The following is a 23,097-nucleotide window of genomic DNA, read 5'->3' on the forward strand; positions in this document are numbered from 1 at the left end:
AAAAACCTCACAAGCAAAACATAAAACTTCTATTACTTTCTATCCTTCCTCAGTACAACACATTTCAATAAAGATATCTTTTAGCATGTCCAATTATCTCGAACTGATCCTTCAGAACATTKAAATAAAACCTCCCTAGCTTTGTGAGCTCTGGAAGCAGGCAAAAGTGTATTGCTYCACATAAAATTAGTATAGCTATACGGCAACAAGTTTATAAAAAAGTTTTGACATTTGACACAAATGAAGCACTTTGTGAGAATGACTGTCTCACTTAGGGAAGACGAAAAAAATGACTGTTGCAAATTTAGAACAGCACATTTATATCTGTCTCTCCCTGATGTTGGTTGCCTGTTTTAGGTATTCATATCAAAGTTATTTATGTAAATTTCAGCACCCCTTAACTTTCTGTGATATTTTCAATTCAATGCTATTTAACACAGATTTTACTTTATTATTAAAAACTATAATAAATGGAGAAGATTCTCTCAATTCATGCCTGTAACTATCACTGATTACAGYAAATCTGAACTTGGCCTCTGATTTTTACTTTCTATCACTTTGTCTGCCATTCTTATAACAGTTCTTGACCATCCTAATATTCTTCTAATTTTGTGTTCTGCACGTATCCKTACTACGTGATACTTGATGGGAATGGTCCGTGTTATAACTTTTGTATCTGTACTACCTGATACTTGGTGAGAATAGTCTAGTGTTGTAACTTTTYAGTGCCTAGAACAACACTGCTGTGTTAAGCRGGATACAAATAAGTAACTGACAAGGTCTTGGAAATCTGTGAGAAAGAACAGCGGTTGGTCACATACAGATTCTGTGGCTTCCAGCCACAGAATCACCATGAGAAGCAGTCAACATGGAKGTCAGAAGCTGAAGAGTAGTGAAATAGCAACCCCCAAAGTCAAATGTGGCCCCCGAAATAAGTCTGCCCGCATGCGCAGCCTCATTGCCCGGTTACGCAACAGGGGCGGAGTTGGGCTAGACTCCCYGCACTTGCTGGCCCCAGGTGCCGGGACTCCCGCCTACCGCAAGTAATCATAAATGCCGGAGTTTTTCGAAGGRGGGAGAGGCTGCTACACAACAGAGGACCACGTTGCCTCCTCGGGGATACCCGAAAAGATTGTGCCTGCTGACTCGCTCTCTCTCTCACCATGCAGACGATCGGGACAAGCATTGAGGTGGTCCTTCTCAAGATTACCATCGGGTCAGTCTGTTTGTAAGTATCTACTAATAAACTGCTTGCTACTGAGGAGTGTGTGTGTGTGTGTGTGTGTGCGCGCGCGCGTGTGCGCACACGCGCTGGCTTGCCAAACTGGATGTTTGGCCCCCAGGAATCTAACTAGAACACTGTAACAAATGAAATATTCTACCAAAATCAAGAGAGCTGACAACCTTCAATAAAATACCTAAATACAGAAGGTTCTTCATCCCACACAGTTACACTCTAGAATAAAAATGGCTAATATTTTCTTGTCTGTTTCTCTTTAGAAGAGGAAAGCTAAGAACTGAAACAGAYATTTATTTGAAGCAGTCTTAGGGAGCTTTGTGCATGTGGGATGGAGGTTTGTTTTTGTTGGTTTTGGTGGGAGTTTTTTTACATTTTTGGTTTTAGTTTTTGAGGAGTATCATTTTGTTGTTATTGTTTTTATGAGGAATATATTCCTGAACAGGAATAGTAATAGAAAATATTTTTTTCTTTGTAGCAAAGAAAGCCAATGGYATCCTGAGTGCATTAGGAAGAGTGAGGTGATCCTCCCCCTTTACTCAGCCCTGGTGAGCCCACATCCGGAGTACTCTGTCCATTTCTGGGCTTCCCAGATATGGAATTACTGGAGAGAGTCCAGCATAGGGMTATAAAGATGATTGGAGGACTGGACTCCCCTCCTCTAYGCTTCGGAAATTTCACTGTTTATCACACTTTTAGCAATAAATTTTGTTTATTAATAGTTATTATCCACTCCTCTTCCCTAAGTATGATATACTAGTTTGCCATGCGGTGTTTAAATTTGATCTTGTTATTCTTTGACTTTAAAAAGAAATATAAACTCGTTCATATTTGTGACAGCAGAAGATCAAGGTCTGTCATGTGCTTTATCTCTGAGCACTTCTTATATCATTGTTTCTTCAACTTAAACTACAGCTAGAATATTCGTCAAACTGTTTCCTAAATTATTCTGTTCATGCTGCAAACATCTTAAACTATTACTTGTGCAATCACAGCACAAGTCTTGTTTGAGAAACACCACATAAAAGGAGATTGATTTTCATCTTGAAAATGTCAAACTTCTGCCTATAATGCTCAGCTACATTTTTCTGAAACAGCAAAGTTCAAAAAGAGACGCAGTCCTGACGGATCCCTGACGCATTGTGATAGATGTGACAGCTCTACTACTTTACTGCCAGAAATGTCCTCCAACAGAATGAGGCAATCAATGAAGAATAATAAATCTAACCTGAGTAGTAGAACTCTTTCTTGTTCATGCATATGAGCAGAAACAACACGTTCGCTACTTTTCTGGAGACTCTTATTTTTATAAACTATTATCCCAACTTTCTTTATTATTACATAAAACTAGTTATTTAAATTGTATCTGCTTAATAGTTCTCCACCTAAAGTCGTAACACATTATTTCTGTATTTGTTCSCCAGAGGAGGAAAAAAAAATAGATACAATTTAACACGCATTTTCTTTTGAAAAGAACAAGTTCTTCTTACCCCTTTGTGTAGTCCTTCTGCGAACCAGCAGAACGACAGCTGCTCCAAACGTATCTTCCAAATCATGTCCCCATCTTCCTAGGGGACATTGTTATTGATTAATACTATATCAAAATTTCACCTCGAGTGCAGAATGTGAATGCATTTCATTTTCTTTTTTTGGAGACTCCCATAYTTGAATTAAATTATAGCAAGTTTGGAAAAGTAAATCTGCAATTCATAAATCAAAGCTTTTCAGATGAAGAATCAGCTTGATTTGTAACTAATGCCTTTGACTGTATCCTACGATCTATGCTTCAGGCTGTTACATATGGGAAGGTACTCCCATAAATTTATTTTCGTACATCAGTTGACCACAAGACTAACAAAGCAAGCTTAGCTAAGTCAGCTCTAACACAATGACTTAAAATACCTTTTTTATGATGGCATGAAGTACCTTTAACATTTTCAGTAAGCAGGCTCAATAAATCTAAGAAGTACTGTGGGAATAGAGAGATGGTTACTTGTGATTGTATACAATTTCAAAAATACATCAATATAACAATGCTATAATTCTGTTTCTTCCATTATTTCATACATCCATACAAGGAAAGAAAYAGTATTTAGTATTAGACTAATGAAAATGGTTTGACTTAAACAACAGGACATGTTCGCACAGAATGAATAGATAGATTACTCCAACTCAGTTTTGAAACTGGGCACTTAAGTGTGTAATATGAGGATTTCTAGGACTGGAGAAGGTCTATTTAATCTCACACACACCCCTACACATTCTACGTATTTATTTTTTCCTGCTCTGCTGCTCCTAATGAAGGAGCARCATAGTATTCTTAGAGTCTCCCCTCCTGAAACGTAACGTCTGCATTTACAGAGAGACTGAGTATTAGCTGCCTTAAAAAAAAGGTTTTGTTTCTTTTGCTTTTACATAAGCACTTTTTATGCAAATTTATGAACAGGACCTGTATGCCAAATGAATAAACAGCATGGCACATGCACACCTACAGTACACAGAAAGCATATGCATTCACACAGATAATATAAAGCTCCTACATTTAAGCTGATATTCTATCCTCACCTGTCAAGCGCGATGCAGACACAGTACAAGYGCGGAATTTAAATTCCTGTCTTTGAATTGTACTATGCCCCTTGTAACCCATAGGCACAGACACTACACAAGGGCCTGATGGGGCAGGTCACCTGGGCTTGAGCCCAGCTAAAACAGCGGCCTCAGCTGCTTCTTCCAGAGCGGCTCTGGTTCCGCTGCCCTGCCCTTACCCTCATCTTASGCTTCTCTTCAGCCACCCAGTGGCCTCAGTCTCTCAGAGCTCCTCGAGCTCTCCCTACAGCCTGCAGGGAGGCACAGGGCCGAACTTATCCTAAGCACTGCCTGCCGCTCCCTCACCCAGGGATGCTTATGCCTGCCATCCTGCCCCTCCCAGCCAGGCGCCCTCCTCACAGGCTCCACCAAGCAACATGGCACCTGTCTCCAGGGCGCTTACAAACAGGTGGCAGGCGGAAGCTTCCCATTGGTCCAGCTCCCCGGTAAGACGCGCTCTGACTGGCTGCCGCCAAGGACACCCGCCCTCCAGTCCCTCCCCCTTCCTTCTGGTAAATTCYGGTTCATTCCGGTCCTAACCGGCCACAGCTGGTTGGTGGCGCCGCCCCTCGCAGCGCTTAGCAACATGCCCCCCCCTCCCCGGACACGACAGAGATGCCCACTGTATTTCTCCTTTAAGAAGTAAAATTATAAACAGGCAATCAGCCTGTATGTAAAAAAAACTTAAATTTTGCCCTCCAGATTTTCAGCTTATGAATTATTGCTTAGCAAAAACTCTCTCTCCCAGCTATCTTCTGGCCAGCTTCCAAAGAGCTGTCTGAAACAGCTTAGCCCGAAAAACCAAATAAAAAAAAATCTGCCTCAACATATATCTATCTACTAAAGAAAAAACACAGCAAAATCTACCACCACTGACAGGTAAGTGCYATACCAGAGGTTTTTAAAACCAACAGCTTTCACCACCTCCCATGCATCCCCACTAGTTTAACAGTAGTGGTAACATTTGCTTMATCTTGGATTTCTTCTATTTTGCCTTGCATTCAAAAACAATAGAGCTGCATTTCTGTTATGCTCTGATAGTAGTAGCTCACTATATTAGCACTCTGACTTAACAAATATATGAAAGTACAAGTTTTGACTGCAAATGAGTGGCACGCTACTTTATGGGATAAATTGACCCTTGGCAGAGGGCTGGTTTTGCACTTTTTCCTTAGATTGTTGCAACTCTGAATTGCTACTTTTTTTTCTTTCAAACACTTGCATTTAATCACAGATAAATTAAGTATGTTTCTCTACAGGTGTTATCTCTAATCACACTTAGTTACTTAGGTTTATAACCTGCCCATAACTCTAGGGGAAAAACAAAACAGAACAAAACAAATAATTGACAACCCAGCCTGTATATCTGGCCAACTTTCTTGCTAGTAATTTTCTAAGCACAGTGCTACAAGCTGCTAGTTAGGGCGTTGTACAAAAAAGAATCTCAATCCATTAACGCCAACCTCCATGCGCTATGTGCTAATAATGAAAATATAAGATGGGAGCAAGTGGTGATCACCCAAGCTTCAGGACTTACGGGAAACTTTACAATTTCTCATGTAGGTGCCTAAACACATGCTCCAAAGAAAGAAGTCAGATCTTCCCTGCACAGCTCATCCTATCTTTCCGATAAAGGGGAGCAATATAGGAGTTGAAACAGCAGAGACTCAGGCCAGCTTGCCCTGTTGTTTCCTGCTAGGGGTGTTAGGGGGTGGAAGAGATTGCCCTTAAGAACTGTGAAGGAAATGTCAGGATTTTAACGAAGTTTAACTGAAACAGGGAAGTGCCCTTGGCTTTGTAGATACCTGTCCTCACTATTAGGGCTGTACTGTTGTAAAATTAGACCTACTTGATTTATTCTACCCAGAAGCATAATGATGACAATACCAAGGGCAGGCTGAATTATTTCACTGGAGATCAAAGCATTAAGGAGGGAAAGAATCATTTTAAAAATCTGCACAAATTAGTGCGAGTGATTTCTAATATTGGTCCTACAAGTGCATTATGTTTCAACAAATGCTGCCATGTTTTCCCAATTCCCTTTGGACGCTCCTCGCTTTCAAGACTGCAAGCAGACAGCTAAGCCCAGCCTCAGAAATTCTTAAGAACTGAAGACCACGCATGTGAAAACCACCAGCGGGCAGCTGAGCCAAGGAAACCAAGTAATATTTGGAAACACATGATCTATGCAACTTATTGAGCCTGCCGAAAGGGCAGATACTCTGAGATGTACCTGGCATCACGTAGGTCGTCTAGATTTTTCCTTCTCCCACCTGTCCCTGGCCTTCAAGATATAACCACTTGCTCATCTGACACACTTAATCTGCAGCTCCTCTTCTGAAGCAAAGACAGGAGAAGGTAAACAGAGGCTAATTTTCCCCCAAACCACTGTATCTCATTCTCACAAGAGCAGCAGAGAGAATGCCTATTTCATGCTGCCCTCACACATCTGCCCAATGTGCTACCCAAGGCTGCACGAAGCCAGGAAGAAGTGTTTTTCATTTGAGGTCCATGGGACTTTAAGCCTGTACAGATGAAATACAATGCACTCACCCTCTTTATAAGAAATATTGAGATAAAATTGCTGATCTATAAAGGCAAGGGTATAGAGATCTATATAGATAATCTATGAAGATTATATAGTCAAACTTTTTTAATGCTTTCAAATTTCTTATATAAATACGGATTATAAAAATAGATTATATTCACAAAAATACTTCAGAAATTGTTGCTTTGTTTTCTGTTTTGAAACAAAATGTTCAAATTACATCCATAATGGCAGTACAGACAAGTCTCTAGGTTGTGACCTTTCAGAGAAGAAAAAAATGTAGTATTTAGAACTGCAAGCACCAGCTTACAATGTCTCAGTTTCAGTTTACTCTTCCTCCAGGTCATGATATTAATACAAGTTTAAAAAGCAATTAGGATGAGAAAAGGATGCCAAAGGCTAATCCCAATTGCAAGGTCTCTCATACTCACAGACCTTTGAGGTAAACTGMCTACATGCTGATGAATGGACAGCAGTGTCAACACTCATTCATCCCAATGCAAGAGCTGCCCTGTGATGAAGAAATGGGAGAAAAGTGACTGTCTGCAACATGCTGTTACCCTAGACTAGCCAGCAGTGCAGCAGGAGACCCTGAGCAGCAGGAGACCCTGGATGTGGAGCCAGGGAAATAGGATTGGGAAAGCAGAACATCTCAGATACGAAGAGTCATCTTGGGTGGGAAGTACTCTGTTCTGGGCATCAGCGCTCATCTCAGTACACACAGATGAAGCCAGGAACAGAAGCAATGGCACTGATGCAGCCAAGATGGTAGTGAGACTACACAATGCCACTACACACTATGCCCCTAMACCAAAAAGCAGCAACAACACTGTTCAGAAAAAGCCCAGGCAGCAGTTTCAAAAAAGTGGCTGAGATTAAATAAAACAGCATTAAGTATGCTGTGTCTTCTATACCATGCACTGTGGAAGGAGAATGGACATACCAAAGCATATATTATAATATGTGTACACAAGGAAAAAAAAATCCACTGCAATGTGACAGGAMACGAACACACTGTCAAAATGTTCACATACGTTCAAAATGTTCACTTAAAGAACCACCCTCTGTTCTCTTTCATTATGCAAATGGTCCATATTTTCCCTTTAAACAACCAAAAGCTCTCCTAGGGAATGTACTTTTAAATATTTTAAGCTCAGATACTGCCAGTTCTGTCTCCTGCTGGCTAACCTCCATAGCATTTCACTACATTAAGCATGTGCACTAAGACATTTGCATATACTAAGTTTCCTTCTGAATTAAAGAAACTTTAAAATGCACCTCATGTTGTATAGTAAAATAATAGTGTATCTGCCCCTATGGTACCTAACATTATGTATTGCTTTTCAGTTTAATCATTTGTGATTTATTAGATTGCAATGGAATTAAAATAAGTCTACCGTCACCCCAGGACATAAGCAGGCTGATAATTTGCAAACTGGGGCACACAATATATTCACTATGCAGACTTTTATTGAGAAAAAAATAGACTATGGAAGAAAAGAAACTGTACTGAAACACACTGTAATACAGAATGATTCATTTTGAATTGCTATCCTTGTTCCAAAAATTATTAAAGGCTCACCTATCTAGCTATCAGTAGTACACCTGACTACAACTATCTTGATTAGTCAAAGTTCCTTAGAAATATTTCTATTAATTATTAATACAACTCAGGTTTTCAAGCTGTTCACAGTCACAAATTTTCTTAACAGAGGGAAGAGGAAAGAGTAGTTTTTGCAGACAAAAAGGAGCAGGGCAGTTAAGCCATGGGCCTTGAGAAGTGAAACAGAGAAAGCAGAATACCAAAGGAAAAGAAATACAGAGCAGTTATCCTAAATTAAGTACATTTTCTCCATGCAGTGCTCAACGTACAGTAGGCTGCTGACAAATAACAACAGTAATTACATACTAAGCTGTAAAGAAGACCTTACACTATAATTTAGTCAATGCACAAGCATCCTAGTCCCATCAGTCACATCCCATCCACATCTGCTGCCACCCTGACCTCTAAGTCTGGACTAGGGACCTTAACCACCAAAGAGGGGATTTATTGCTTCTTATAGAACAAGTCTGACATTGGGACAGCAGGCAATCCTGTACGTCCACTTCTGTTTTCTGCAAGTCTCACCACGTAAAACTAAAATTATCATGGCTTATCACACACCTGACCTCTATTTTCTGGCTTCCTTAGTCCTCAGTTCCTGCTGGGTGAAGAGAAAAAACCTGTYTCCGGATGACTGAGTGTCACAGATCTCCTGCATGGTTTCTCTTTCTTGCTGCACTTCAGAAAAATCAAYACTTTAGCTTATGCATTTCTATTTTTAACCCTTGTTGTGTAACAGATGCATGAGCTAATATCTTCCAGCCATCTACCTGCTCATCTACTGACCTTAATTTTTATACTTGTTAAATACACTACTATGCATAAGCTGTAGCAATTGAATCACAAAACCAAAGCAACAGAAAACACGCTTATGCTCCAGTATCCAATTTCACGCACTAATAAAGACAACACATCCTTTCTCCACGTTACAGATGAGTAATTGTTCTTCAGGGTGGTTTTGTTTGTTTGTTTTTAATATCAGAGAGTCAGATGATCAAAGCAAACATTTATGATAGTATGGGAAAGGTTTGGTTCCACACAGACTGCTAGACATACTGAAATACCTGAGAAAGTCTGGAGTTTGMACAATATAGTGCAGCCCTCCCCTCTACTCTTCAACACTTAATACAGCTTTGCRTTGCCTGGATATGGCCTTCACAAGCAAGGGAAATAAACCTCCTGCCCTGATACCACTCCCTTTGAAATGATGCATTCTCTGCCTCACTATCTTACATGTTTTAGTTCTTAATCTACTCTGATTTAAATAGAGAAACAACAAAAAACATGCTGAAGTGAATCTAAAATGAATGCTTACTGTTTGGCAATAGTTGTATTTCCTCTATCGCATCTTGACTTACCTCCTCTCACTACATTTTGCCTATTGCGAGTCTAGACGCTGGTGAGATTCAGTTCTTAAAATGTGTCGTAACAACTCCAGCAGAACTGACACTCYGACCTTCAACTCTAATTTGCTTGCAACAGATAGGACTATGTTTTGATAAACTCAAAAAAAGAGTACTGATGTTTTCTAAAACAAATAAAAAGTAAAAAATATTCAGTTCTACTGAATATACAAAATCAGATTCAACAAAAAAGGAATGCTATTTAAATGGCTTGTCCTCTAAACAAGTTAAGAAATGTTTCTTTCACAGGGACAAAACCAGTACTGCAGTAACACAGACTAAATAAATTCTGCACTGACTCCAGAAAAAATGCCACCATTTCAATGTGTGGTTTGCTGAAAAGTATAAAGTGAAAATCGGTTTTAATTTAAAAGCATGAAATTTCTTAATAAACTGGGGCAAACAAAACTCAAAACAGATTCACATCGTTTTCAGAAATGCAGTTAATTTTCACTACAAACTAAAATTAACATTTTCTACTACAAATTTTGAGAACCTAAATWACAGGTAGTACAATGAGGAACCTAGGGATATTCCTTTTTTTCCTCCTTTTTAGTTATTGCCACCATTAATCAATTTAATGCTAACTGAGTCCTCGGACGTATTCTATGTATTAATACTTAAGAGTAAATTAATCATCAAATGAATCCAAGACTATCAATATTGTAAATTTTTTTCCCGATGGGATTAAAAATACAGCACCTCAACCATGTTTTAAAGAACACACATTTGTTGTAATTACGTATACTATGTAGACATAAGGACATTAAAGAGCTGTATTGATAAAACAATATAGGAATTAACACTTCTCTCCCCAGATCAATGTTGCTTTTACAAACAGATCATTTTTAATTGTCTTTTTTTTTCTTTTTCTGCTATTAAAGTGTCTACTTATAGACAGCTGTGATGCTAAAAGCATTATATCACACAAATATAAATAATGAAAGATGACTACAGCTACAAACAGACTAATATATGTATTTCCCCCATCACCGTGTTCACAGATTTTTTTAAAAAATGTTACTCGTGATAGCGTCAAAAATGGATTTATGAGAAAGGATAAGGCTCTTCTGGGTAAAAAAAAAATTTAACTGCACATTAGATCAGAAAAATCAGAAACTAAATCATCTTTTACATTCTTTAAGCACAAAGGAGCTAATACGGCTTCCTCTCCATCAGCAAAGGTAATCTACTACTTGAACAGAAGAAACAAATCTCGGCAGAGCTGGGACAGCGATTGAACAAGTCTCTCTCAAAACTCCACGAATCCATCTATCCACATGTGAAATGACAGCTCATGCGGCAGCAAATAAAATTCATTTCTTACAGCAATGCAAGCAAGTGGCCAAAACATTGAGCAATTAGGTATCTTACACAGCATGGAAATGGATGAACAMCATAAACTTACTTAAAGCTAAACGAGCAGAATTATTTGAAATAGTTACTAATGACTCTTCCAAACAAAACTGAGTTTGAACAGAGAGAAGCTTGTCTGCCATCCGACAACTGCCTTTCTTTTTCTTTCACCCTTTTTTCCTCAGTGCACTAAGTATGAAATACAGAAGACTCTTTAAGTAACTTCACTTCAGAACAGTGATTACACAATAACCTTAAACATCGGATCTGCCAAAACCCTGATGGTCCAGAGATGATKCCAGGAGACTGATGCTTTCGCTTGCTGCCCTGTGCCCTTGAGAACTAGCACCTCCTTCAAATTAAGTGAAACGTGTCTCCCTGATAATATGGTGGCTTAATGTATAATTTCCAGTGTCCCGAGACTGCAATGGTTGCAAGCCAAGATACTTCCCAGAGTATACTAAAATCACCTAGAGAATTTTTCTCCTGCTCCTGCTTGCCTTGCTCAGGCTAGAATTAATTCTCTGCTCCTGGTAGGTCAGAGTCACCTGGAAAAGGGATCCTCAAGCTGTACCAGCCAGCACAGCATTAGACAAATACGCACCGGATCTACATTAGACACAGCCCAGCACMAGGCCAGGAGCTGGCACTGTAAACATAGACAGCTCCCACCGTTGTCACTGCTGATGCTGGTACCCAGCAAAAACACTTGGCAACACTAAAGAATACACACATATGGGAGATTCAGGGTTTGCAAAAAGAGCACAGCACAGCTGTTTACAGCAACCTTATCCTGCACCAGGCCAGATTCTTTTGCCGGAAATCCTAAGTTTCTTTCTGATCTTTCAACCACTCTTGCACCTCARTGCTGCACTAACGGGTCTACAATACAGTCAGTGGCGAAAGGATCGCTTTCTTTTCCTCTTCCTTTCTTTTCCTAGCATTATGTTTCCATGCAATCTGTGGAGTTCACTGTGGCAACATTTGGTTGGCCTGGTGGCATGGAGGGTGACATTTAGTGCTGCCATCTGGCAAGGCTGAGAATCTGTGCCACGATGGGGAGAGGGGCACAAGAGGAGCGCTGCAGAGGCCCTCTCCCCRACGGCCCGGCCCGGCCCTCGGGGCAGCGAACCCTGCCTCCTGCCCCTCTCTCCAGGGCACGTCTGCAGGTCACACGGCCACGGCCCCCCCTTGGATCTCACAGGCTCTGCCCTGGGCAGGAAAGCGGATGTCTTGACAGTGTATTCCAGGAAAGAAATATCTTAAAAGTTCCCTTATTTTCCATTAACTCCCTTTAAGTACTAGATCCAGAGGTTTCTTAAATCTGGACACTATTATCTTTTGTCTTTGCTCRTCTTAGTGGCCTCTATTTCTCTCTCTCTTTCTCTCTGGTCACACAGAATATGATCAAAAAGAAAACTATGATGTACCTAACCRTCATAAAAGAATAAGCACAGCTATTGCTACGTATACTCACCTAAAAAAGGACTAGCAGCATGTCTGTGTTACCAGACTACCTCAGAAATGTTACAATCAAGTCTGTGATGAGGTTGACTGAAGGTATTCTTAAAAATCACTGTTATACATCCTAATTTTACAAAACGTATTGTAATGCAAGGCCAAGCAACTAATCCAGCCTTTCCGAAGACACTCTTCTTTCCTTCAGAACCTTTCATGCCTAGCCCCTATAAAGGATATGTATTCCTTTAAGTGGGAATGATTTCTGAATGAAGCATTTCAAACTCATTTATGTTTTAAGTAGCATATATAAAACTTGACTGAAAGCTATAATTGATGGGCATTCCTAGCTTGCCTTTGCATCGCTTTAAAAAGAAAAATAACCCTTAAAAGGCAACTATTTATCTGAATTCTTAAAACAGAGGGTCCAAATTTTAAGAGTTTGTGAGGACTGACAAATGCTATTGATAATGTCCTACAGAGACCTTAGTATAAAGCAAATAACATCAATGGTAATTATATAGTGGAATAAAAACATGAGAAGAGAGACTTCTCTGAATGACCAACATCACCTCCGAAATCAGTATGTTTCACTGTTAGCAAACAAATAATACCAATAACTARGACTTCCATTTTGAGAACACATAAAGAGAAGACTGTTTAGCCATGACTGCTAAAAGAGACAATTTTGATGTTCAGAGGTATATTAAAGCACTTAAATATTAATATCAGGAAATAAAACAATTAATGCATTTTTTTAATGGAAAGTCACTCCCTGMAAATTTTCCACAACAGACTTTTTTCAGCATTAGCAGCACCAGCAGTCAAAGTCAGTAGTACCTTGACTGAGTGCCATACTCAGTCAAAGCACCTTGCAATGACTCAGACACAGCAACTTATCTTTTCTAAGCTAATTAAAGGGTTTTTCCTCTGTGCCTGAAGCTATCTAATCATGCAAGAAGTATTCCCCTATCATTAGAGATGACTCTCTGGAATTAATTTTCGGTATGATGCAGACTGAATTTAGTACCTGAMTTTTTAATTATAATAGTTAGATGCAAATCTTCCTAAGTTTTCAGTGTAAGGCTTTTTCTAAGTCATGATAAAAGGAAGAGGTTACCACGATAATAGATACTGTCCTGAAAGCAAATCCATAGGCATGAACATTCAAGGATTTCTGAAGGTCCAGATAATGTTTGGGGCATATCTATAAAGCATTTAAAAAGATAGCTATAAGTTGATGCATATAAATAGCATGTCTGCTTTTTGTGTCTGGTCAAATAACTCTCCAGGAAATGCTGGAATATYCACTTTTTCTGTTGTTTTTTTTCTTCTTTACCACAACTCCCCCAAAACTAGGAAAAAAAAAGTACCCTGAACTTGCAGTCTGCTTCCCTGGGAAGTTATACATGCTCACTTGTACCCAAACATTCAGAAGCATGCCCTTATGCTTCCTCTTGTCATGCTTGCTCTAGCAATGTCAGGGTTCATAGCTTTGCTATGAAACTCCTGCTGCTTTGGGGGACTTCTTATCCAACAATTTAGGGCCCAAATCAGCTTTTCGGGATTTGTTTTTTTTTCTCCTACTAAAAAAAAAATCGATGTCCCACTGTTGTTTACTTATGATGCATGCATTCATCAATTCATCAAGTTGAAGTCCCAGCTTGGTATTTCTCAAACTGTGCATCACAACTGGGTTCAAACAGTTCGTAACAAATCATTTCCTCCAGCAGGGTGAGTAGATAATGAACAGTAATCGCGGCTACAGAAGTGAATACTGCAGCTCCCCAGAAACTTCACTCTTATTCCCCATAAACAGTTCCTGGCTTATGTAATTCCCAGCTGTTCGCATTGCTACCACCTGGGTTAAAACCAAACTAGTTGCAAGGAAGAAGATCACTCAAGGCAAACAAGCCAAAGAGAGAAGACCTGGGGTGTATCAAGGAGGAGCTCTGGTTAGCCAAAAGGTTGAGAAAGCCTTGTTGCCTGACCTACTTCCATTTTTCCATGTACATAGTTACCTAGCTAAGCAAATAATGAAGAAATCGCGGAACAAGGATAAAGACAACAGGATTTTTTTTTTTTTTCTTTAAGTCCACCACAGACTTCTGGTATGATTTTCAGTAACTCCTTTTCCCTTAGTTTTTCTGAGCTATTGAATCATGTGTTTCCTCCCAATTCTGGCCTCAGGCTTTGCTCAGCAAGATTAGGAAAGCCTTCCAGGATTCCCTAATGAACTGCACCCCAAACTGGCTTCTGGATGGGGTATGTGGCTCTTTACCTATGTAACTTGATGAGAGCCTAAATCTGCTCTCTTCAGGCCTGCAAATAAAGTAGCTGTTTGACCTCAAGAACAAACTAAGTCCCTCTCCTTCAGATCCTGGTAATGCACTTGCCAGGGCACCCACCTCCTGGCGAAACCATCTGCTGCTTCTTGTCTGGAACAGTCTAAGGCTAACCCTTTTATCATCTAATAAATAAGGCGCACACGCACCAAAAAAAAGAAAAAGAAGCTAATGTCATGTAGGACTCGCRGGAGATGCATGTTCAGAAGAACGCAGGCTTGCTGTATTTCTGTGCTACACTATYAATAAAGTATGCTTTTGTACTGGAAAACTACGACCTAAATCAGCAAGGGAAAGCATTTCCCTTTGTACTGCACACTATTTGCCCTATTCGCCAGTAGTGGAACATGTTAGCTGCTGAAGCCCTTCTAAGTGATCATCCCACAGCCTCAGCTGCCAGGATTTTCTTTTAGATGCTCAATAACAAGTCCTCYGGTTAATGCCATTATGCTCTTCTCCTTAAGCTCCACTTTCCGTTGCAAAGTAATCAAAGTATTCACATTGCCGTGAGGTCTCCTAAATAAAGATTTATGAATGCACTGAATACTGTGTAGCAGTACACTTCTTCAACGTTTTATCGTCTGTGCAATTATTCTGAAGCTAATAGCAGGATCTTATTCTAACCAGTGCACCAGGCATTTTAAAAATGACTGAGATTTCACACTCTTTTGTTATTTATACTGGACTTAAACTGAGCAATTTTGTCTTCACAAAAGGCAAGCATAAGCCAAATGATTAAACAGCCAGAAGTCCACACATATCTAACACTGCTAAGTAAACAGACTCTAATAGTCATGCCTGAGATAAATACATGCCTGTATTTCATTTTGGCAACTTATCCTTATATTTTTTTGCTTTTTACAGAAACAGGAGCAATTGGAAAGGGCAAAAATCTTCCAAGACAACTTTTAATTTCCTTCTAATTCTTCACAATAAACAGAAATAACATGCTTCCTTTTAATATGCTAAATTAGATAAAAAGTTTTAAAACATAACGTTGATTGATAACAGCATGAAGATAGCAACATACCGTCAATCAGTTTCAAAGTCCTTTACACGTTTTTCCGGAGACTTAAGTCTGGAGTTTTCAGTTATTTCAGGAAAAACTTGTCACAGTCAGTATCTAGGTTGCAGAGTACATTCCAGTATATAAGTTTCTATTTTCTGTTTTGTTGATCTGGAGATGCTCTGAGAGAGGAATTGCTATTAATTTCCCTGTGCCTTTGAAAGTCAAAAGAGACAATGCTGTGGGAGCTGAAATAATAATTTGCTCTGGTATTCCACAATCCAGCTGCAAAGAACTGCCTTCTCCTGTCCATTCTTTGTGTAGGTGGGGATTTTTTCTTTTTTTTTGGTGTCATTGTGAATAGAAGCTGAATGGGGTCATTCTTCTTTAAAGGTGTGATCATCCTGTCCCCAGCAATACCACRCTATGTTATCTGTAGGACCTTCCAGGACAAGCAGACAAGGCCAGGATCCCCCTTCACCCCAGCATTTCCAAAACATTTTAAGTGGCCTCCTAGGACCTTCCCCACCACAGTCAAGGTGTTCTCCCTCAGCCCTTTCCAGCGCAACAGGAGAGACCAAAGGAAACACCTTTCCAGGGCTGAACTTGTTATCCATCTCTTCTTTTCAGGAAGGAGATGACGAGCACCAGGCTGTTCCTGACCATTTCAAGCCATCCGGCTTCAGAGCTGCTCTCCTCTGCGGCTGCAACGCTCCTCTGCCCCCAGCTGAAGTGGCTCCTGATGAAATGCAAATGCAGCACGGGTGAACTCAAGGCTAAAACTCCGACGATGACCGTAACGCTCCTTTTTACCTGGTACTGCAACTAAATAAGTAAGTACAAAATGCTGARTACACAAAACGTCCTTTAGTGCAGCCGTATCGCCTCAGCAAATAATTGAAAGCCTCTTGGCATGCAATGCACTGTGTTTTCCATTGTTGAAAATTAGCTGCTGTTTTGAATAGGTGAGGTCAGCAGGAAAGCACTCGTGACAAAACATCTTTGCCGTTGCATAGGTTGTGGCATCTGTGGACTAATTTTATTCCTCTGTTTGTCAGCAATGCCAGTGGGGCACCAAAAGTAGGAAATTTAYGGAAATACCAAGTTAGTAAATGATACTGAAATAACAGCTGAAAGAAAGTGATTTGGGCACTCTGACAGAGGTCAGAGCACCTTGTGCTTAAAATTTTCATCATCAGCAGGGTGACAAATGTAACAGCTTTTTGAAGCAAAGGGGATAGCAACAACAAAAGCAGATGCTGCCATCATTTTTGTTTGAACAAATGCTTTATCAGTCAGGCAAAGACAGAGAATGTAATTCAGACTCAAGTACTAGAAAATTTAGAAAATTTTTCAGAAGTGACATTGGATCCTAAGTGAGCCGAGAAGTCAGGAGAGGAAGACGTAAGCGGCTGGGAATATTCAATTATAAAATAGAGATGATGTTCTAGCAGCTGTTTGGTGGTCTGGATTTATACTAATACAAAGGGAGAAGAAGAGAGAAAAAGGCGTAGCTGTAACTGGGATGTTAAGGAGACACAAATGAGAAAAAGGAGCTAATGCCAGGATCCAAATATGGGGTGCTGAGTTGATCCCACAAGAAATGTCAGGAATTTTACCTGTAGGTCCTAGGGAGGAGAGGGGAGTGGGAGAGTTAAGAGAAATGTCACCCATTGGGATAACCGCAGCAGGGAAACTGGCACCACTCCCACCAGCATCATCCTCCTACACTGTTCACCCATTCTCGTGCATTGAATCCGATCAGGATTTTCTTTCCACTTCTTTTGCCAACAAAATGCCACTTTAGCCACGCTCAACATCAGTAGTTTCCACCACATACAAAGCTTCTCTCTTTCTCAGATATCTTTTAAAGCGTCATTTTAAAATGTCAAGGCACCTGAACATTCATGCTATTATCAAAATTGCCTTACCTGAAGTAGATTTTGTTTAACTCCATGTCTCAGACCAAATGTTTCACCACAAAAGTCAGGACATGCATCCTTCAGCAAAAAGGGGTTTGGTACGCCTCTATAGACAGCAGAGAGTCAGCGCTGAGAAAAGCTGTGGGTCAACACGTTTGCCAYGAGAAGATCTGCAGAAGCAGACTCAGATCCTATAGAAGATCCAGCTGCAGGCAGGCAGATTATTTTAGATTACGTCTAAAGATCCATTCCAGCCTTGTGATTACACTTTTAGTAYTAACCCATTAGTCCTAATGTACAAAAAAAAACATTATTTCTTCAGAACATACATAATGCCCGGGAAAGAAGAACTGCTTGAGTAGCCAGGTTTCAGCACTACTTTMAAGTCAGACACCACAGATCTGAAATTGCAGCATAAAAATTCTTGAAAGACTGCCTATTTTTCTTTGAATCTTTGCAGACTACTACAGAATTTAAACAAATAGAAAGAAATCTTTATCTGGGATTGTTTTCATCATAGTTTTTCAGTCTAGTATATTCCARTATTTCAGGGCAGGATTCAGGCGCGCTGACAGTCTCACTTTCCTGGCCTATTAGCACTGCTTCCTGCATGACACATTTTCCAATTTCTAGATAAAATGGCCAACTGTCCTACACACAAAGCAATCTGAATTTGGCGTCCAAGCCGTATTCATGTACTGAGTGACATACATACCCCATGGAAAAACAAGGTATTACCTTTACAGTTACACATCATATATTAAGTAACCTTCACACGGTTAACACTTTTAAGAGCTCAACTCTTCCACCTCAAAAAATACCTAATTCACAAMATGTTTTCGGGTGCAACATGGGATCTATAACACAGGTACTGAAGAAAGGACAGGCATTTGCATCAGCAAACATCGCATTTTCAGAGGTTGCACCAAATGGTGCAACAAGCACCCAGAACAATGTCACTGCGTTTAAGAGCGGCCRCATCACACAAGCGATCCTTGTCCTCTTCTGAGTGAAACAGGATTTGTTTCAGAAATACGTTTACACATCAAACATACATACCACTAAATATACTGTAAGAGGGTGCATTGGATACAAAGCATCCCTGACGAGAGCCAAGTGTTAAGCTGATTTCCCCTGCAGGACGTGCACRAGGTGAGCCCAGCTGAGCTCCTGAGCCCTCTCCACTGCCTGCAGGGATGAGCAAGTCCCTGCACCAAAAACCATGAGCTGCAGGAGCATCCACAGCRTCAGATGCACGTATTCCCAAAGCAGATTCAAATGCTCTTTGCGCCAGAGTAAAGCTGAGAATTTTATGAGAACAGCAGTTTATGAAAGCTTGTCTTCTTTTGACACATGATTAAAAAAGATATAGAGATTATTATAGTGTACTGAATATTCTGACTTCTGCTCTTCAGTTATTTTTCAATTTGCCTTTCACAGACATGGGACTAGCTAGCCTAGAAACATCTCCCTAGTGCTCTGGGAGGGCTCTGTTCTTRGCTAATGACAGGCGAGAGACAGACAAAAACGGCCAGAACAAAAAGTTTACCAAGAATGAAAAATTTACCAACTTTCTGAGTCAGGCTAGTAGAGGATCAAGCCAACATATTTTGCAGCAATGTTAAACATCAGATCAGAAAGAGCCATTTGCATCACAGACAAAATACTCTCATTCAGAATTCCTTAAATCAATTATTTCTCCCCGGAGAGCAAAGGGATTGGCCCAGGGGCAGCAAGAAGGGGCAAACATTTCTGCATGACCACGCTGGCCTAACGCCTAACGTTAGCAGGCATTTTTGGCTAAGCAAAATAGCTCACAGAAAAATTCACCTGAATTCACCACCGAAGGGCAAGATCTATCAAACTCTATGACTGGTAAAGTAGCAACCAGAGCAGAATGGCTTCAGCTGTTTCTACCTGCCTTGCAGATTACAGTTAAATAAAACACGTGCTCTACATTTCTATTCATTGAAAATATTAAATCAAATCTCAAGTGCCATAAATTTATACGTTACTTTACAGACATAGTGAGATATGCTGACTGCCTAAGTGATTTTGCAACCTGATGCCTCAATTTCACAAAGTGCTTGTAGATGTGAGCAGTTTTGAAATGCTTTAATGCTTTTTAACCATGAGCTTTTCTTCTTCGTTTTGCAAAACGGGTTTGGGGGGGGGGGGTTTTGATTTTCTTTTCCTTTTTCGGCCTGGTTTCAGGTGGAGCTAGAGGACTACTGCAATTCTRCAGAGTAACATAGGTGGTCTCATCTCAAGTATGATACCTGTCCCACGTATGTACTTCAAATTAAGGAGAGAGGAATACTCACAACCTATTTAACAGGACAAGACAACACAGGACGGGTTTCATCTAGCAAAACCAAGGCCAAGAGAAGACAGCGTTACTCTCTAAACACAGGATGTGTGGGCAGGGCAAACATGAACTGAATTCAGCAAAGGGAAGCTCTTGCTGGCAGGAGAAAAATAAGGAAGCACAGGTAATTTAAAGCAGTACCTTTGGCACAGCCTCACTGCAGGAAGCTTAGGAACAAATTGAGTTACTTACTGTTGAACCCATATATGATTCAGACACAAGCRTTTTGGAAGCTGTCGCCCCAGGCAGCAAAGCCTGCCACTCTGCCTTCTCCGTCCGCGTAAAATCAGATGCAAACGAGCACAGCTGCAAGGGCGCCGGTGCAAGCGCCGAGAGCATTAGTCCTCAAGAAACCAGTAAGGTCCATCTCTTTCCACATGCSGACACAACCCGTGTTTTAAGTGTGTTGAGGCTGACTGAGGGAAGAAGTGCTGGAGCTTTATCCATACGTATATATATTTTATACTTGCTAYGCTACTGCGTTTCTGTCATTCAAACTTAGAAGGCATTTCTTTACAGCAGCATCTTGTAGATTATAAATGATGAATCTCACTCAGGTACTAGAGCTCACTGATCTGTCGTAAGTGAAAGCCCAATTGTGAGTGACCAGCAAAACAAGCCTCCTAAAGGTCTTTCCCAAGTATGAAAAAAATCAACTACAAAATTGGATTTGCACCCAATTCTCCCATTTGACAGTGGCCTGCCCTCTCAGAGAAGCAATCTGTTTATACTCTCACTCCTTTTCAAAGATATGATGTTATTCCTGACACCTACCAAAGTTACACATTCACGGTCAAACCATCAGACTTGAGTATTCTCCAAACAGAGCTGTCAAGCCTCAGACAAAAGGGAAAGCATCCCGCTCAGCTCCCTGTGCATCACCTTCACTCACAGGGGAAAAAGAAAAAAAAAAAAAATAAAAAGAGAGAGAGAGAGAGAGAGAGAGAGAGAGAGAGAAAAGAAGAAAAAAAAGGAAGGAATCTCTCAACTGCTCTTTGACAGACCAGTAAACGCAGAACTTTTTATTATACATAAAATATGGGGTGCTTGCCCCAAGAGCTTTCTGCCTTACTCAGTGCAGTCCAGATAACAAGATAACAGAAACGCAGAGCAGAGTTACCGCTGTAAATTCAGAGAAAGCACTTACATTTACATGGAAATTGTGTCAGCTCTGTGGAGCTGAATTTGGCCTGCAGTTTGCTTCCTGACTGAGAATTTAAAATTTAGAAGAAAAAAGAGAGCGCATACTTGCTAGATGGAATGTGCACAGTTAGCTACTGGCCCCAAGAAGACATAAAAGCACATAGAAAGCAAAGATTGCAAAGAGCTGGAGGTCCATTTTCTACGAGGCATAAATCCAAGTTCCCTTCAGGGAACTACCATCTCACTAGGCACAACCCTGTTAATAGCAGCACAACGGTATTCGTTTGCACGACGACCCCAGAATGGCTCAGAACACTTTGTTCTGGTCCACACATACAAAAGCAAATGCAGAATCCGGCGCAATTAATTTAGCAATGTAAAGACTGCAGATGACTCCTCGGAGCACTAATTGTGATCAAAGAGCAAAGCAGAAAGGAAACCCACTGCAGCACGAAATAAAGATGGAAATAGAAACATGTCTAGTCCTTTCATACACAAAAATTGTCCTATGACAATTGTCCTATGACAAATTCTGAAAATTTCATTTTCAGAAATTAATTTCAGGACTTCCCTCTTGCAGCATCTCCACTCTCCTGTCCCTCTGCCCATTTTCGATCCTTTCTTTTTCTTCTCTACACCGCTGACTTTTTTTTCTTGAATTAGCTTTAGCAATTTGAAATTCCTTCCCTGCTCATTTGCTGTGCCGACTCTTGTAAAGGTCCTGTGCTGCATACCAACGCTGGTAAGGATGCTTTATGCTTATGCCTATACGTACCTTCCATGCCAAAATCTTGCTCATTAGAAAGCCCACCTGTGTCTAGACAGCATTTTGGCAGAGACACAAAGCACAGTTAAGATCCCAGTGCAAAAGTATCTTGCGCCCATCCTATTTCTATCAAGGTAGCAACACTAGCACAGTTTTTTGCAGTAAAGAGAAAAAGCTCCACTTTTTCTTCTGTTTTTTGGGGGCGGGATTGTTTGCTTTGGTGGGGTGGGTTATTAGAGATATTTTCTTGCTTTATTGGATGATTTAGTGTAATGCACTTCATCAGGATACAGTTCAAGGAGAAGAGGAAATAAGTATTGACTTAGCTCCTGACTTCCAGTTATTGCAAGCAAATTTAAGAGGCAGCGCAGGCAGAGGTGGCCAAAGCACCAACAGCCTYCTTTCATGTATGTCCCGACAAGACTTCAGCGGCAGAAAATACTATCGGTATACAGTAAAGAAAGGCATTTAATACTACCCTGAATACTCAAGGGAGCCAAATGAGTCAGCTGCAGCTCTAAACCCACGTGTCGTTTCCAAAGAAAAGCAGGATTATGTCCCTAGACCTATTCCTGGAGCCTCCACAAAACATAACATGGGCAAATCCAAAGTACACAAAGCTTGGCGGGGCAGGGGCTGTTTTTCTTTGGCTTGCTTCTAAAGAAGTTTTACTTCTGTTTAGGGGAAGGCTCTATTACAAGAGCAAACAGTCTATGCTTAGAACAACAGCAAAGAGTAGGAAACACCACTATTACATGCTCTTATGGAGTCTAGAAAACAGTTGTGAATTGATGCTTCTCTCTCCTTTAGGATTTTCAGAGTCTGTAATATTGCACTGGAACACTAAGAAAGAAATGAAATATCTGGCAACAGCTCTGGGCCACCAGCCAGAATGCTGTTTGGGGGGAAACGTGCTGCAAGGTCTTGCAGGGTGTATTGTCCAGTGGCCTCCTTTCCTTTTTTCTTGCCAGAAAGGGTTAAGCGACATCTTATTTCTTTTTTAATAATCAGTTAGAGCTTCCACAACAATTACACCACTCTGAGTGGCACAATATTGAAATAACCWCTTCCAACTGCTGCCCGAAAAGGCATGGGGATTCGTGACTGTCTGTAAAGGGCAGGTGAAAAATGACTACAGAAAGCAAATATACAGCTATCCATGTATATGAATAGAAAATATAGATTTACATTCCACTAGAAAATATTTCTAACTCCACAAAGCCGGTGATTTATTAATATGTAATTTCTCAAGACTTTATAGTATTAAATGAAAGAATTAAGTACCACAAAACAGACATACTCTGCTGTTACTTTTAAGTTTACAAATATAGACTTTAAAATTCAGAATCTTTATTC

General features: G+C 40.3%; 1 protein-coding gene across 3 annotated transcripts in view; it reads right to left on the bottom strand.

The window, feature by feature from the left end:
- Positions 1–23,097, bottom strand: part of LOC146597464 (protocadherin-15-like) — a 593,579-nt gene that overhangs the window by 435,392 nt on the left and 135,090 nt on the right. For all 3 annotated transcript variants that reach the window (XM_085302026.1, XM_085302025.1, XM_085302024.1), the window contains exon 4: positions 2,728–2,805. The gene's annotated coding sequence lies outside the window, so the exon portion shown is untranslated. The remainder of the gene's footprint in view (positions 1–2,727; positions 2,806–23,097) is intronic.

Source organism: Rhea americana, unplaced genomic scaffold (genome assembly GCF_003343005.1).
Source record: "Rhea americana isolate MKP2758 unplaced genomic scaffold, rheAme1 scaffold_183, whole genome shotgun sequence".
NCBI lineage: Eukaryota > Metazoa > Chordata > Aves > Rheiformes > Rheidae > Rhea > Rhea americana.